Source organism: Podarcis filfolensis, assembly GCF_964270895.1.
Source record: "Podarcis filfolensis genome assembly, chromosome: 17".
Taxonomy (NCBI): domain Eukaryota; kingdom Metazoa; phylum Chordata; class Lepidosauria; order Squamata; family Lacertidae; genus Podarcis; species Podarcis filfolensis.
In genome coordinates this window covers 36,633,898-36,650,489 of record NC_139621.1, presented here as the reverse complement: position 1 = coordinate 36,650,489, position 16,592 = coordinate 36,633,898, and positions in this window count along the sequence as shown.

Below are 16,592 nucleotides of genomic sequence, written 5' to 3'. Positions count from 1 at the left end.
CTGTACAGTATATGAACAAAAGTACAAAGATTCACAAAATGTTTAGCGGTGTGCGTCCCCTTTCGTCCCCCCAGAAAAAATCACTGGTTAGCACTTCTGGGCTCCCACTGAGAGGTTGGGTGGGATAAGTCTGAGGAGATAAAGAAGCCTACACATGACTACTGAGCAAGAGCCCAAATTCTGGCTGCGTGTCATCAACAGATACCACCTCCATGCTTCTTTTTATTATTAGTAGATCTGAAAAGTAGGGTAATTAATATATATATATATATATATATATATATATATATATATATATATGTAAATTTGTGGACAGGAATTGTGGCACCCGTAACACAGAGTTGTGTCTTTGACACTGCTGCATTATCCCCCCCTCCCCACAACCCTTTTAAGACTTACCTGAGTGCTTAATCTAAAACAAAACCCTTTTTCGTCTCCCGTACATTTTCTGTTAAGCCTGTGGCTGATCTGTGGCAGCAGCATGTTCCTTTTAATAAGGCCTTAATTGCAAAGACCTCTCTTCTGTTTGTGTTTAGCTTTCTTGGCGGAAACCACGTAAAGCGTTCCCAACCGTTTTCTCTGTTGGGATTTGTGAGCAAAGCAGATTACACTGGCTGGCTGAACGGAGATCTCTTCGGGGACTGACAGAGACGCTTTCGTGTGTGGGTGGGTGTGAGAAAGGGAGAGACGGTGGTATTTGCAACCGTGGAAGATTTTCCTCATAATTTTTTTTCCTGTGCATGCGTAATGCGTGTCATGCTAGGAAAACATCTCACCTCTAGAAGCGCAGCCCCCGTCAGGGATAAAATAGGAGATTCTACCAGTAATGATTCCAGGCCCGCAGACAGACTAGAGGATCGAGAAATGGCTCAAAGCAACTTTATTCACCAGGGCCTCCAAGACCAACTTCTGGCAACAACCTTTAGGCCTTTGGAGCTGCCTGGGTGATGGTACCTCAAGGCAAGTCTTCAAATTACCCATGCATTGATTCTAAGGGAATATCTGTAAATTATAAACCCTATCATTACATTGCCCTCAGCCAAAAGCCTCATTCCCCAATGCCCTTTCAAGACATTGCATTCCCCACCCACAATTATGGACACTTTTTCCTCATCTAACCGATTTGCTTATATGCTAGCCTGTATTTTTATTTTTGTAAATTTATTTTTATTTTTGTAAATAATTTTTATTTGACTTTAAGAAAACATAAACATATAACAAAAACAATTTTATAAAACATATAAAGAGATTACTCTGAATCTCAGGACCCACTGCCATCCCCTCCATGGGTCCTGATGACAATGTTTACGACTGCATATCAGTTTGTTATCCATTTTTTTTTTAATCCATCTAAATTGTCCATATTTTTTGTTATCTTGCAAGTGCGATTAAAATCCTGCTAATGTTTTCATCGGCTTACAACGGTCTCCTAAATATATTATAAATTTTCCCCATTCTTTTTTGAAGTTCTTGTCCTCTTGGTTTCTGAGCTTCCCAGTTAATTTTGCCATTTCAGCATAGTCCATCAACTTGGTTTGCCATTCTTCCTTGGTTGGAATTGTTTCTTCCTTCCATCTCTGAGCTAGCAACACCCACACGGCTGTTGTTTGCATACATAAAAAGTCTTTTCTGGTCCCTTGGAATCTCGGTACCTATAATTCCCAGCCTGTATTTTTTAAAGCAATCTTGCTGCTCCTACTCCAATCTGAGGGGAGGGCACAGAACCCACACAGCGGACTCACTGTGGCAATGGGTGGTGGGATGATGATGAGTGGTCAGAGGGAGAAGAGGGAGAAGACTGTGAGGAGCAGGTGTCAGAAGCTGAAGAGGTAACAGGACTTAGTGAGAAGGGAGAGTCTGTGACAGAGAGCAGTCTAGAATCAGGGGCAGAAGCTGAAGCAGGAGAGGAGGGAGGCCAAGAGGCAGAGATGAGTCTGGCTGGTGAAGAAGCCAAGGGATCTCCCCCTCCTGCTGTGACCAGCTCCTTTCCCCTGGTCTCCCGGAGGGAGACGTATGAAAAGGGCGGAGCAAAAAGAGGCAAGGCAACCAAGTCTCAGATTGCTTAGGAAGGACCCAGGTGAGGACGACACTTGGGCAACTGTGGGAAGGTGGGGGCCTTTATGTCAGTTTGCATTTCTTAGTACAGAAATTATTGATTCGATGTGCAGAGATCTTTCCTATTCTACTTAATTCAAGAGGGTCCTGGAAGCTTCTCTGTGTGAAAGAAACTTCATGATGTTTGGGTTATTGTTTGAGTTAACCCTTCAGAGAAGCTGAGTACAGCTGGTTTAAACTGGTTCTCTTATCTCTTTCTGTCAAGGTCACGCTAACTATAATAGTGAGGCCAAAAGGAGCCTGGGTTTCATTCTCTCTCTTTCTCTCTTTCTCTCTCTCTTTTCTTTCTGGTGTGGTGTTCTGTATGTTTAGTGTAAGGTTTTAGACTTATTATAAAATATTGTCAGTTTAAGTTAAGTCTGCTGCAACTGGATTTGTTATGGACAGTGCCAATCCCGAATGTATTGGATTTGTGACCATTATGCTCATTTGCCTTCAGCAGCAGTAAAGCTCTGCTGGAAGAAAGACAATTGCCTCTGGTCTATTTTGGGGGGAATCCTGCAACGTGTTTAAGTTTTTACTCTGCTAACTATACATTGGAATCTACTCTGGATCAATACTGAGTAGAATTTCAGTGACACTTCAGTCTTCACAACTGCCTCCCAGCAGCAAAATCTACTGGGACGAGTTATTGTGCTCACTAGGCCTAGCCTCCCGAGTCTTCCTTGTTTCCTTGAATGAAGAGTTAACTTCATTGATGCCGGATGATTTACTGCCAACTTCCTCCTGACTCCCACTCCTGACAGCACCATGGACAGTGTCCTCTTCCTCCGTCTCAGTGTCTCCCTTTGGGAGACTTAGAAGGGAGGTGGAGGGGGACAAAACCAAAATTAGTTGGCTCCACCTGCCATTGGCTCCTATCTGCTTTTAGGGCTCCTTGCCTCCCTTCCGGTTCCAAGGAGCACCAGCCATCACTGATATGTATAAATTTCTGTAGTAAGTTTGATTTTATGTATAATGAATATGTATTTTTGATTTAATTGATCATTTAGAAGTGCATTAAGCTATTTCTTTTTTTTATTATTAAATATTTATTGGTATTTTCAAAAAACACACAACAAACAAAAACAAAAAAACAACAACAAAATATTCGAAACTAAACAAAAAAAATAGAAAAAACACATACAGTTTCTGATACTTATTTTCCTCAACCTTGTTTCTCAGACCTCCTCACACCTCCCCTTCTTGTATTCCAATTTAAATTGTCAATTCAGCAAGTCCTTAACTTATTTCTTCACCTTAACTTAAACATTTATTCTAACATACTGTTATTTTACTTTACTTCTTTTTTCCATTTCCTCCATTTATTTTTAACAGCCTTATTCTCACTTAGTTTAAAAAAAAAAGAAAAAAAAAAACCAATTTCACCTTATTAAAATTACACATCAATACTTATACCTCATTAATTTATTCTTGAACCTTTTTCCTAAGGTCGACCAAAATTTCCCTTCCACGGTTTACCCAATTTCCTTACCACTAACAAAATATAAAACAAGCAAAGCAATGCAAATTATCCTTATGTACCCTTTGGATTCCCAACCTCCACCCACCCTTCTCCCGGTTCCAGTCCCCAACCAATATCCATCAGTCTTTATATTATTTATTTAGCCTGGAGATCTCAGGTCCGAGGCCCTTATGTCTCTCTCAGTTCCTTTCTGCCGGTCTCTTTGATAGACCTTGATGTTAAGCCCCAGGTCTCGGAGGGGCTCCGGCCCAACAGAATCGGTGTTGCTTCTAGCCAGTTCTCCATACTTAAAAGCAAAAGCAAAGCCTATGGGGTATTCCAACTCTTGTTTCAAATTTCTTTCAAATCCAAATGTCCCCACAGCTCCAGCTTCCACCTTCAACAAATTTATAATCCTCAGATCTTCAGATCTCCTCAAAAGAGGATCTCTCCATTTTCCAAATTCCCAATCAAACCAGGCTTTCCGCATCCAGTTTTTATTGTCCTTTTTCATGTCAGGCCTCATATTGTAGCTCTCCTTTGACTCCTGCAAGCCTCCATCTCCTCCTTCGTTTTCTTCAAAAAGAACATATTGCTCCATCGTGTCTACGCTTTCGGTTTCATTTATTTGTTCAGTTGAATAGGCTTCCTGTTTCAAATCCTTATCAGACTCCAAGCTGTTGTTTACTGTCCAGTGTAATAGCGCTACCTCTGTAGACAAAGCATCGTACTCATCTTGTAAGTTTCCCAAGAGAACCAGTGCTCTGTCCAATTCTGCTTGGAATTTAGACACTCCAGCCATTTTTGTAATGTAGTATCCTTGTTACCCCTCTAGGGGGATTTAATTCCTTAATCTTCCTTTCAGCTCAAAAACCAAAAGTCCAGTTATTTTGTATCAACCTTATTTTCAACAAGTTATCCCGAATAAACCAGCAAAAACAGCAGAAACAATGTTCTCTTTTTCCAGCTGACAACTAGCTGACTAGCAGCTCACTTGACAGCTGTCAAAATCTTCCATGCAACAGGCTTTCTCATCGGACGTTCCCGGGTCCAGGGGGGGGTGTAGTTTCAGCTCCCAAAATTCTTTTTATCCTCCAGAATATCCTCTTATAATGTCCAAACCGTGAGGTCAGGATCTTTAGTTAAAAAAAAAAAAAGCAAGAAACAGATTCTCTCGACCTTAGCTGCCCAGTCCTTTGCTTTAAGTTGTTTACAAAGAGGGGGGGGTGGACTTCCTTTTTAGCCCCTTCCCGCTCGTTCCAAATCCAAGATAAGAAATTTTTTAAAGTTCCAATCTCCGTATTACTCACGGGTTGATGTTTTAGGATCCAATCACTCTTAGAAGTTGGCGCTCTCTGTCAATGGCTTGCGGCTTCACTCCGTAGGCGAGGGAGTACTCTCAGCACCACGCCTTACCCTGCCTCCGTTCCGAAGCCTTTAAAAAGGCTCCGTCGCGGATTGGGGGGGCGCAAATGGTGCCCGCCGAGTCTCTGTGTTCACAGGCATCCGCGCCTGTGATTTTAAGGGTCCCCGCTTCGCCGCAGCGGCCAGACCCAGACGCTACGGAGCCGATTCCCCCCGGAGCTCGGAGGGAATCCGCCATTAAACAGTGGCACCAACCCGGAAGTCAGTGCATTAAGCTATTTCTAATAAGATTTGGTTTGAATTATTATCAGTGAATATCAATATACATATCTAGACTTTGAGATTAGACCACTGAAGAAGCCCAGAAAACTATCTTGGGGGTGTGCTACCTGCAAGCCCCAGTTAAAGGGCTCCATCGGAGGCGAACAGCGGCCTTTTGGTTACTTGGACTGCCAGGGCAAAACGGGTGCAAAACACCAGCACCAATTGTCTACAACTTCATTGTCTACAACTTTATTAACATCTATGTACAACTCTACTAGCATCTCTTGGTATTGTGAATATCACCAAACTTACCTTTTGTTGGTATCTTCATGAATTTATCTAATAGACTGAGTTAAGCATTTGAAAAATCTATTGAAACCAGACATTATAAGTTCATTTTAGGCTGGGTAGTTCGCAAGTCTTTGTGGCTTTGTTTAATGTTTTGCATTTTTCTCAGAAGGTTGATAAAGTATGTATAATTATTGTTCTGTGTATATTAATCATGCAAGTGTTGCATGAGCCGTACTATCACTGATACGGACAGCACTCCCTTGGGGAAAGCTGGAATAGAGTATCCTGCAAAAGGGGATGGTTGATTGGCCGGAAGCCTAAACTGGAACACTTTTGTTGCACGCCCCCATTGTGATTTCAAATGGTTTTTTTAAAAAATACATCTGAGGAGGGACTTGAGGGAGAAAAGAGAATACTTGGCAAGTAGGATAAAAGAGGTAGAGCCTGTGATTTATCAGAATATTAAGCCTCACAAAAGTGAATAGGCTGCTTCAGTTGTTGCCTAGATGGGAGTTTGATTTATAGAGAATATTCTCTCCCCCCTTTAATAGTTGCCTTATATTATTTCATGCTGATGTGATACAGGCAGCTAAGGTGAGAAAGTTGCATAAGGCTGTAAACAACCTAACGGGATGTGACAGGATGTAAATGTAATCCGTCCAAATGAAGACTGGATCCTCTTTGTGAGAATGCATAAAAGAAGCTCGCAGGAGCATTTTTCTTACTAGAGCTTCAGTTGAAACAACAGTTAAGTGGGAAAATTGGTTCTTCTTCCTGCATTGCCAGAGCACGGCTTCATCTCAGGAGAGGAAAATGAAAACTCAAGAGAGGGATTTAGCAGAAATGCCAAAAGATATGTCACTATTACTTTGGGAGCGAATGCCCTAAACCTTTCTGCTTACCTAGACCATCCTTCGCTCTCTCAATATCTTATTTACTGCCATTTGTGCAATGGAGGACATGGCACATGGTTTCTTTTGGTGGGGAATGGAACATGATCTGCGGGACGCGGGTGGCGCTGTGGGTTAAACCACAGAGCCTAGGACTTGCCGATCAGAAGGTCAGCGGTTCAAATCCCCACGACGGGGTGAGCTCCCATTGCTCGGTCCCTGCTCCTGCCAACCTAGCAGTTCAGAAGCACGTCAAAGTGCAAGTAGATAAATGGGTACCGCTCTAGCGGGAAGGTAAATGGTGTTTCCGTGCACTGCTCTGGTTCTCCAGAAGCCGCTTAGTCATGCTGGCCACATGACCCAGAAGGTGTACGCCGGCTCCCTCGGCCAATAAAGCGAGATAAGCACCTCAACCCCAGAGTCGGTCACAACTGGGCCTAATCGTCAGGGGTCCCTTTACCTAGAACATGATCTGCTTGGGTTGATTGCAAATTATGCATGGTGTTTGTGCTTTTTGTTTTCACAGTGCTTCAGGCAGAAGGTGGGCGGCAAATTCCAAAAGAAAAGGAGATCTCACGGCACAAAATGTTGACATGCAAAGGAAAAGCTTGTGTGGTTATTTGAACTGCAGGAACAGAGAGTGCTCTTGCACCCGGGTCCTGCTTGTGGGTTGCCTGCAATATTTAATTTGGCACATCTTGTTGGACCTGTTCCATATGTGCTATTGGGTCCCCGGAGCACAGATTCATACAAAGTGGCAAACGACCTTGCAGGATACAACAGGGTTTATTTGAAATGCATATGCAAAGCAAAGGTGCAGCGCAATAAGCACGCAATCTGCACACCCAATTCTGAGCGTGCCAGCTTTTTATTCATTTGCAGAATACAATACCACCTGATTTCTTCTAAACCACCTGATTTCTGGGAAATCGGAAGTTATAGTAAGTTTCTATTTCCTTACATGGACATATCCCTGCAATGGCCCCACCACACCACGGCAGCGTGCAATCCTGAGTCCTCCTTATCTCTTTACAAGAGAGCCAGTGTGGTGTAGTGGTTAAGAGCGGTAGTCTCGTGATCTGGGGAACCAGGTTCGCATCCCCGTTCCTCCACATGCAGCTGCTGGGTGACCTTGGGCCAGTCACACTTCTCTGAAGTCTCTCAGCCCCACTTACCTCACAGAGTGTTTGTTGTGGGGAGGAAGGGAAAGGAGAATGTTAGCCGCTTTGAGACTCCTTAAAGGGAGTGAAAGGCAGGATATCAAATCCAAACTCTTCTTCTTCTTCTACAACCTTGAATAATAAACATCTGAGAGGCCCATCAATGCCAGCCTTGTTCTCCTGACGGACCTCTCCTTTCTCAGAAAGGCCGTGGGTGTGTGTGTGTGTTTCTTATGGCCCTACAATCTTACCTGAGAATCTTCTGCTATTCTATTCTATTTAATGCAACAAATAATTTTAGTAGCCGTGACCGTGTTTTTATTGTATGTCTGTGCCCGATGATTTTTATGGTGATTGTTGTTGTTTTCTTTTTGTTCTCCTTCTGAATGATGCCATGGCCTATGGCTAGTGCAATAAAAAGTTTAATTGGATAAATGTGGTTTCCTGCAGGCATCTGAATGGCCATTGTGAGAGAACAGGATCCTGGATTAGACAGGGGAAACAAAAGACAGCTTGTCAAAGCCTCTATGATATGACACACTGGGCAATAGATATAGGACAAAATATAGATTTTTAATCTCTGGGGGAAACTTTGGATCTGAAATTTACAGCATGTTATTCCTTGAAGGAGAACTACCTGAAAATGATTTACAGATGGTATCTAACTTTGAGTGGACTTGCTAAGATGTATAAGACTGAATCAGATAAGTGCAGGAGATGCATATGTGGTGGACTTGTAAAAGGGTAAAAGAGTATTGGGAAATAATTCATAAGGAATTGAAAAAAATGTTTAAAAGTACTCCCCCCCCAGCATAAAACCCCCAGAGTTCTTTTTGTTGGGGATAATTCAGATGGAAATTCCCAGGTGTCAAAAAATGTTGTTTATGTATGCAACTACAGCGGCCTGTGTTTTGTTAGCCCCAAAATGGAAAACGGGTGAAGTCCCAACTAAAGAAGAATGGCAACTTAAACTGGGGGAATATGCGCACTTGCGGACCTAACATATAGAATAAGAGAACAAGAAGAACATACGTTTAAAGAAGACTGGAAAATGTTTATTGAATATATGGGGGGAAATTGTGTATATTTGAAAACGTGGGCAGCATTAAGATAAATTCAACAGTGTAAATAAGTTTTGATGGATGTAATGTTATGCATAAATCCTTGCATGTTTACTGAACTCGAAGCATGGGAACCCCCAACAAAAAAATTATAATTTGGCAAAATATTTGGACTTTATGATATGTACTGGTATAATTTGGAATAATTAATGTGATATGATTGGATTGTTAAATGGAAAACTTAATAATTTTTTTTTAAAAAAAAGGATTTATGTTATGCAAAATGAACCAGGGAGAGAAGGGAAGTCACTGATATTTTAAGGTTGTTTAAATGAATATTTTAAAAGGTAAAACAGAAAATTTAATAAAAATTATAGAAAAAAAGATGGGTCATTCATTTGCCTGACCCAGCAGGCTCTTCTTACATTCTAAAGTATTTGAGGGGGGCAGCCCCCCCCAGTGTAAACAGCTGAGAGAAGCCCTTGCTTGCCCCTGTGGGCTCCCAGAACAGCTGAAATGAATTTGCTGGCCAAAACCAACAACAACAACAAAAAAGTGAAAATCCTCTTTTAAAAAACCCTTTGTGGATTTAATAAGGCATGTTTTCAACAAATAGTTTTAAACTATTTTTTATTAAGAGTTTCAAATGAAATATTTTGCAAATATATTAACAACCACAAGGCAATAACAGCTGCTCATAATATTGCTATACTATTATATAAAGGATATAATAGATCAGTATGGTTAAGATGACAACTAAGAAGTTGAGGGTTAAATAAGGAGGAAGATTTTATGGTTGTATTTCTTCTGGCTGAGGTGAGTATAGAGCATGTTTTACCTGGGACATGGTTGGCCCTGTGGTCTAAACCATTGAACCTATTGGGCTTGCCAATCAGAAGGTTGGCGGTTCGAATCCCTGCAACGGGGTGAGCTCCTGTTGCTCTGTCCCAGCTCCCGCCAACCTAGCAGTTTGAAAGCACGCCAGTGCAAGTAGATAAATAGGTACCACTGTGGTGGGAAGATGTGCTCTGGTTTCCGTCACGGTGTCCCATTGCACCAGAAGTGGTTTAGTCATGCTGACCACATAACCCGGAAAGCTGTCTGTGGACAAATGCTGGTTCCCCCGGCCTGAAAGCGACATGAGCACCACAACCCCATAGTCACCTTTGACTGGACTTAACCACTCAGGGGTCCTTTACCTTTTACCTTACCCCAGAGGTCAATAGATGCTGGAGCTTTTATGGAAGTGAGAGCTGGACCATCAAGAAGGCTGATCGCCGAAGAATTGATGCTTTTGAATTATGGTGCTGGAGGAGACTCTTGAGAGCCCCATGGACTGCAAGAAGATCAAACCTGTCCACTCTGAAGGAAATCAGCCCTGAGTGCTCACTGGAAGGACAGATCCTGAAGCTGAGGCTCCAAGACTTTGTCCACCTCATGAGAAGAGAAGACTCCCTGGAAAAGACCCTGATGTTGGGAAAGATGGAGGGCACAAGGAGAAGGGGACGACAGAGGATGAGATGGTGGGACAGTGTTCTCAAAGTTACCAGCATGAGTTTGACCCAACTGCGGGAGGCAGTGGAAGACAGGAGTGCCTGGCGTGCTCTGGTCCATGGGGTCACGAAGAGTCGGACACAACTAAACGACTAAATAACAACAAAACATTCCCACCAGACTGCCATAAAGGACCCTGTTTTTGCCGATTCCATACTATAATTCACAGTTTCTTTAATTAAACATTACTTCATGACATAGGAAAACTGGTGGAAGGGAAGGATGGAAGTCAACGGCTCTATGGAGCATAAAGTAGGACATACGTAACAAGATTTGATGTTTTGTTGGTGGGTGTTGGTTGGTGATCTTAAATCTCAATGAAAATTATTTAAAAAATAAATAAAGGACCCTGGTTTTGCCTTAAAAAAAAAACATTCACTGCTTATTGGTCATAATCCACCACTCTAACCATTACACCACATTGCCTTGGGCACATAGTCTAATTCAGGGTTTCCCAACTGGGTGCCTATTAGATGTTGTTGGACTACAAATCTCATCAGCCCCAACCAGCATGACCGTTGGTGGGGGATGAAGAAAATCGGGAATCTAGCAACATGTAGAGGGCACCATGCTGGAGAAGCCTGGGATATTCCAATTAGTTTCTCTATGGGAATCGTAAAGGCGGTTTGTGCTTCACTGCTGGAGTAAAAGGCAGCACAGCATAAACACCAGTGGGGAACATTATACATGGGTAGGGAGAGAGATGCTTTTGCACCCAACGCCCATTCTATTCCCTCCCCTCTTTTGGCATTCCTTTTTATTAAGAGAGAAATGAATCGTGCATAGGAAACACATGAGCTATAAATATCCCGCTTGGTACAATGCCAGCTGCCAGGAGTGACAGGCACTTTCGGGAATCTTCCTGCCTTGTGATGTTAACTAATGCATATTTTCTCAGCCTGGACCTGGAATTAGCAAAGAATGCCAAAGCTTCAGAAATGGAAGCTGATTCTTGTTTTCTTTCTTTTTTCAAACTTCAAATACTGCAGGAGCTGTTCAGACAGCATGTTCTGAAGCTGGGAACGCTGAACATCAAGCAAGTTTTTAATAACAATGCCGGTTTGAACAACCCTCCCCTCCTCTCACCCAAACGCAAGGCTGCTAGCGGCAGTGAAATATAACAGAGATTTTTATTTCGTATCTTTTTTTAAAAAGCAGAAAGTTTGGGGAAAATCTCTTACAAACAGCAAAACCCAAGTGTCCCCAGCAACTCACGCTCGGAAACATAGAGGAAACAGAATCAGAAGACTCTTTATTTGCATCAGCCACTAGCCATAGCAATAAAATAAAATGTACTAAAGATAGAGGTAAAAACTTAACTATAGAAAGTACATTTTGGGGTTTTACATCAAATCAAATAATAGATCTTATTCTAACTGTCCCTGCTAAAACCTTGTAGTTTTTGCTGTCACCTGACCATCGTGATCTGCTCAAAAGAAAGGACACAGTAGCAATGGTTGAGTGACCTGGTATGGACAATAATAGAGGGATAATAACCTCACTCCTCAAATCTTTATAAAGAGTGCAAGTCAGAAGCACATGAGCCACTGACTCAATACAATCGTACCTTGGAAGTCAAATGGAATAAGTTCCGGAAGTCCGTTTGACTTCCAAAACGTTCGGAAACCAAGCCAGACATTCGGGTTCCAAAGAACGTTTGCAAACAACAACAACAACAACAACAACAATAATAATAATAATTCCTTCCAGTAGCATCTTGGAGACCAACTAAGTTTGTTGTTGGTATGATAAAAAAAAGAGAAGACTCCCTGGAAAAGACCCTGATGTTGGGAAAGATGGAGGGCACAAGGAGAAGGGGACGGCAGAGGACGAGATGGTTGGACAGTGTTCTCGAAGCTACCAGCATGAGTTTGACCAAACTGCAGGAGGCAGTGGAAGACAGGAGTGCCTGGCGTGCTCTGGTCCAGGGGGTCACGAAGAGTCGGACACGACTAAACGACTAAACAACAACAACAATGGCAGACCAACACGGCTACCTACCTGTAACTGAAAACTGGAACATTCACTTCTGGGTTTGTGGTGTTTGGAAGCCAAAACATAGGAGTGGGATCCCGGGTACGACTGTACTGCCATTTCCACAGAGACATATCCGTTTTCCAGTGGATTTTTAAAAAAATCAACCCTCAAGTACAGCCGAAGGCAGTATATTCAATCTTGTGAAAGTGAAAGCGCGTCTGTGTTTTGGAATTGTTAATTTGCAAATAGGCTGCCAAAGTGTCAAAATGACCAGATCACACTGGGAGCCAATGTAGATTCTTTAGGACTGGTGTTCTATGGTCCCTGTGACCACTCCCAGTCACCAGTTACTTATAATTGCTGTGATGGGAAAAGATTGGTTTTGTGCCTTTTATGACGCCTGTCAGATGTCAGAATAGTGAAACTTAGCTCCAGTTGACGTGATTTGCAAGTTTCTTGCTTGGCGTGCTGTTGCTGCAGTAGCCGTGACATTCGTGAGACAGCTGACACACTTCCTTCTCCATATTTATGCATCTCATAGTGTGTATCTCATAACAGGCATTTTCGCAAGCAATTTCCCCATATATAATGCAATGTGTGTGCTATTTTCACAAATGCAGGCATTTTCATGCACATTCCCCCCAAATATAAGAATTTTTGCATGTATTCTTTGATTGTAGAACAGCGTCACAAAATGTGGTAAACTGCAAATTTCGAAAGAGAGCTTTGTTTTGGGCTCATGTATTGTTTCAAAAAGTGTGATTTAGGTAGTTTCTCATTAAAATACTAACAAAAATCCTTCTTCTCCCTCATCCCTAAGCCCACCAGTTGTCTCGGGGAAGTTCGTACATTTCCAGTGATAATTAACCCCTGTGCTTCCCAGCAGACATGTTATTCATGCTGTCTTGGCAGTATGGAACAATATTGATTGAGGGGAAAACTGCAATCCATATTTCCCTTTCCCTTCCTCCCTGCTCCCCGCCCCCCACCGCACATCTGTGCTTCAAATAGGGTAAGCCTGTATTACCGGGCCTGCAGAATTTAAGCTGAGTGCCTGTTTGCTATTGCTAAAGGAGAGCTAATAAAGGATAAATCAATGGAAGGTTTTTGTTGTCACTGCTGCTGCCTTTGCTTTATATAAGCTCTCACCTGGGAAGAGGTTTGATGTGGCAGCTTGAACTACTTTCACTTGATGGAGCCAGTACTACATAGATGCCCAGGGACAGGCTGGCTAAGGAAGAGTGATGGGAGCCACCCACTGAAGAGCCCCCCAGGGAGGGCACAGATGACTTAGATCCTGGATCCTGGGCAGTCTGCAGAAGGGGCAAGCTGAGAGGTGCTAGAACAGGGGTCAGCAAACTTTTTCAGCAGGGGGCCAGTCTACTGTCCCTCAGACCTTATGGGGGCCAGACTATATTTTTTTTGGGGGGGGGAAATGAATGAATGCCCCACAAATAACCCAGAGATGTATTTTAAATAAAAGCACACATTCTACTCATGTAAAAACACGAGGCAGGCCCCACAAATAACCCAGAGATGCATTTTAAATAAAAGGACACATCTACTCATGTAGAAACACGCTGATTCCTGGACCGTCTGCGGGCCGGATTTAGAAGGTGATAGGGCCGGATCTGGCCCCCCGGGCCTTAGTTTGCCTACCCACGTGTTAGACGCAGGGAGTTTGAGTGATCAAGGCCCTTCCAAAAGAAGAAGAAGAAGAGTTTGGATTTGATATCCCGCTTTATCACTACCCGAAGGAGTCTCAAAGCAGCTAACATTCTCCTTTCCCTTCCTCCCCCACCACAAACACTCAGTGAGGTGAGTGGGGCTGAGAGACTTTTAAAAAGTGTGACTAGCCCAAGGTCAACCAGCAGCTGCATGTGGATGAGCAGAGACATGAACCCAGTTCACCAGATTACGAGTCTACCGCTCTTAACCACTACACCACACTGGCTCTCAAAACAGGGTTAGAGGCTGAGAGTCATAGTGTGAGTGCAGATTCAGACAGAGGTTGCCCCTGCTACACAGCAGCAGGACAGCCCCAGGCCTGCATGCTTTCCTCCCCATCTGACACCCCACTCGAGGAGAGTCCTGCACGTTGCTGAGCAACGGGCCACACAGGCCCAGAGAAGCTCACCCCCTTGACACAGCCTTTGTCTGCTTGGCAGGGATCCAGAGTGAAAGGCTAGCATAGGAAGGGTGGAGGTAGGAGTAGTCAGTTTCAGCAACATCTCAGCTGGATTAATACAAACCAGAGTACCCTACTTTGTCGTTATTTTCTGCTAATAAAAAGCTCATTGCATCATTGCATCCCGTGTGCCTGTCCTGTGGTTGACTTGGCTCGTTGACAGCTCCTTGACAATATGTGACTACAGGAGAAGAACTAAAGCATCCTTGACCAACTGCATTGGTCATGGCCATCGTGGCTGGTTATGAGCTGGTTATTTGCTGCCGTAGGCAAATTTCCCCCAACTCACCCCAGATCCTCTCCCATTCCCTGCCCCATAAATCTGTGCTGCCACCAGGCCTGCCACCAGCCCTCGCCTGCAGCTGCCCTTTGCCTCCAGCTTTCAATGGAACACATGTCTACACAACATGTTGGGCTGAATGAATCCATTTAGGCTGCAATCCCAACCTGAGAACAAACCCAACTGAATTCAGTAGTACTTCTGGGTAGACTTGATTAGGATTGCACTGTTAGTGTGCTTTGGTGGTTCTTTCTTCCCATTCCTGCCCTGCTGCCTTCCCTCCGATTCCTCCGAGTGATGGAGGGTGGGCTTAATTTTTCTGCATTTTCACTGCTTCAGTCAACCAGAGTCTTCCGGCTGCATGATAATGGCAGGCTGCAGGAGCCCTGCAATTTGAAAGCCCCAGACGTTAAACCTGATCCAAAGCGGGCAAGAGAATAATACCATCCCTTCTAATCCAGCCTGGTCTTTGCAAAGCGGGAGCCGTTGTGTATATATCCTTTTGTGCAGCAGCTCTGTGCCCCAGCCTGGTAGCCTGGTAGATACGTAAGTATGTGCAGAACAAGCATAGGAACGAAACAAGCTGCTTCAAGCTGAATGGAGACTCATTGGTTCATGTTGGAGGGTATGGAGTTATGCCACCCTTGAGCCAAGGAGATAAGTAACTGAACAACCTTTAGAAGATATCTGAAGACAGCTCTGTATAGGGAAGTTTCTTTTTTAATGTTTTATTATGTTTTAATATATTTTAGAAGCCACCTAGGGTGGCTGTGGCAACCCACTCAGGTGGGCAGTGAATAAATAATAAAATTATTATTTTTATTGAATGAGATGTCCCTATTTTCATCGGAGAAATGTTGGACAGTATAATCGTAATAATAAAATTTTATTTATATCCCGCCCTCCCCAGCCGAAGCTGGGCTCAGAGCGGCTAACAACAGTAAAATAATACAACGTTCTAAAATCATTTCATTATAAAATCAGTTCAAATCAGATTAATGGCAACCATTGGGCTAGAGTTCTGTGAGGACTGTCAAAGGAGGGAGTCAGGCTGTGCCCTGGCCAAAGGCCTGGCGGAACAGCTCTGTCTTGCAGGCCGTGCGGAAAGATGTCAAGTCCCGCAGGGCCCTAGTCTCTTGTGACAGAGCGTTCCACCAGATTGGATCCACAGCCGAAAAAGCCCTGGCTCTGGTTGAGGCCAGCCTAACCTCTCTGTGGCCTGGCATCTCCAAGATGTTTTTGTTTGAAGAACGTAAGGTGGGGCACTTGGTTGCTTCCCAATAAATAACCGAGGCTACTCTCAGGTTGACCACCGCTCTAGAGCACTCAGTGAAGAGGCAGGCACTCTCTTCCCCCCATTTTCTTCGTTAGGTCTTTGCCCCATTACTGTATTGTCCAGTGAGGAACAGGGAAGAGCGGGCCTGCTCCTGGGAAGCAGCGAATGGCGTCTGTGTGATGAAAGCAGCTTGCCATCCAGAGAGGGAGGGTATCTGCCAGCTATGGATCAGCATGACTGAAAGGGAAAAGAGTCATGTGCAAAGCTGTGTGAGATGCCAGGTGTGGAGAGTCGCCTTCGAGGAAGCTGCCTGCCACATAGATATGCTGATGTGCGACAGGCTCTTCAGTTGTTTCCCATTGGACTGTTTTCATTCCGCATCGAATCCCTCCTGGAAGCTGGTGATGATGGAAACCTGGTGATTGGCTCCCTCTGGAATCTCAGCTTTCCCCGGACTAGCTCTGAGGTTGATTGGGCCTGTCACGTGGCTTACATTTTCCACAAGTCGCGCTCTAACTGTGCCTCTAGAGGGTTCAGCTCATTAGCAGAGCATGCCTAGATCGACAGGGTATATTATGCTTTCTGCCGCTCAGTCCTGGTTTGGGCAGGAGCCTTAGCATTGGGATGAACCACTGGCAGCTTGGAAGTTAAACTCAGGTCCTTGTTGACATGCAGAGGGCCAGGAGGCCAGCTGGCTAGCCCCGGCTGGGCCATCTCCTTCCAGCCC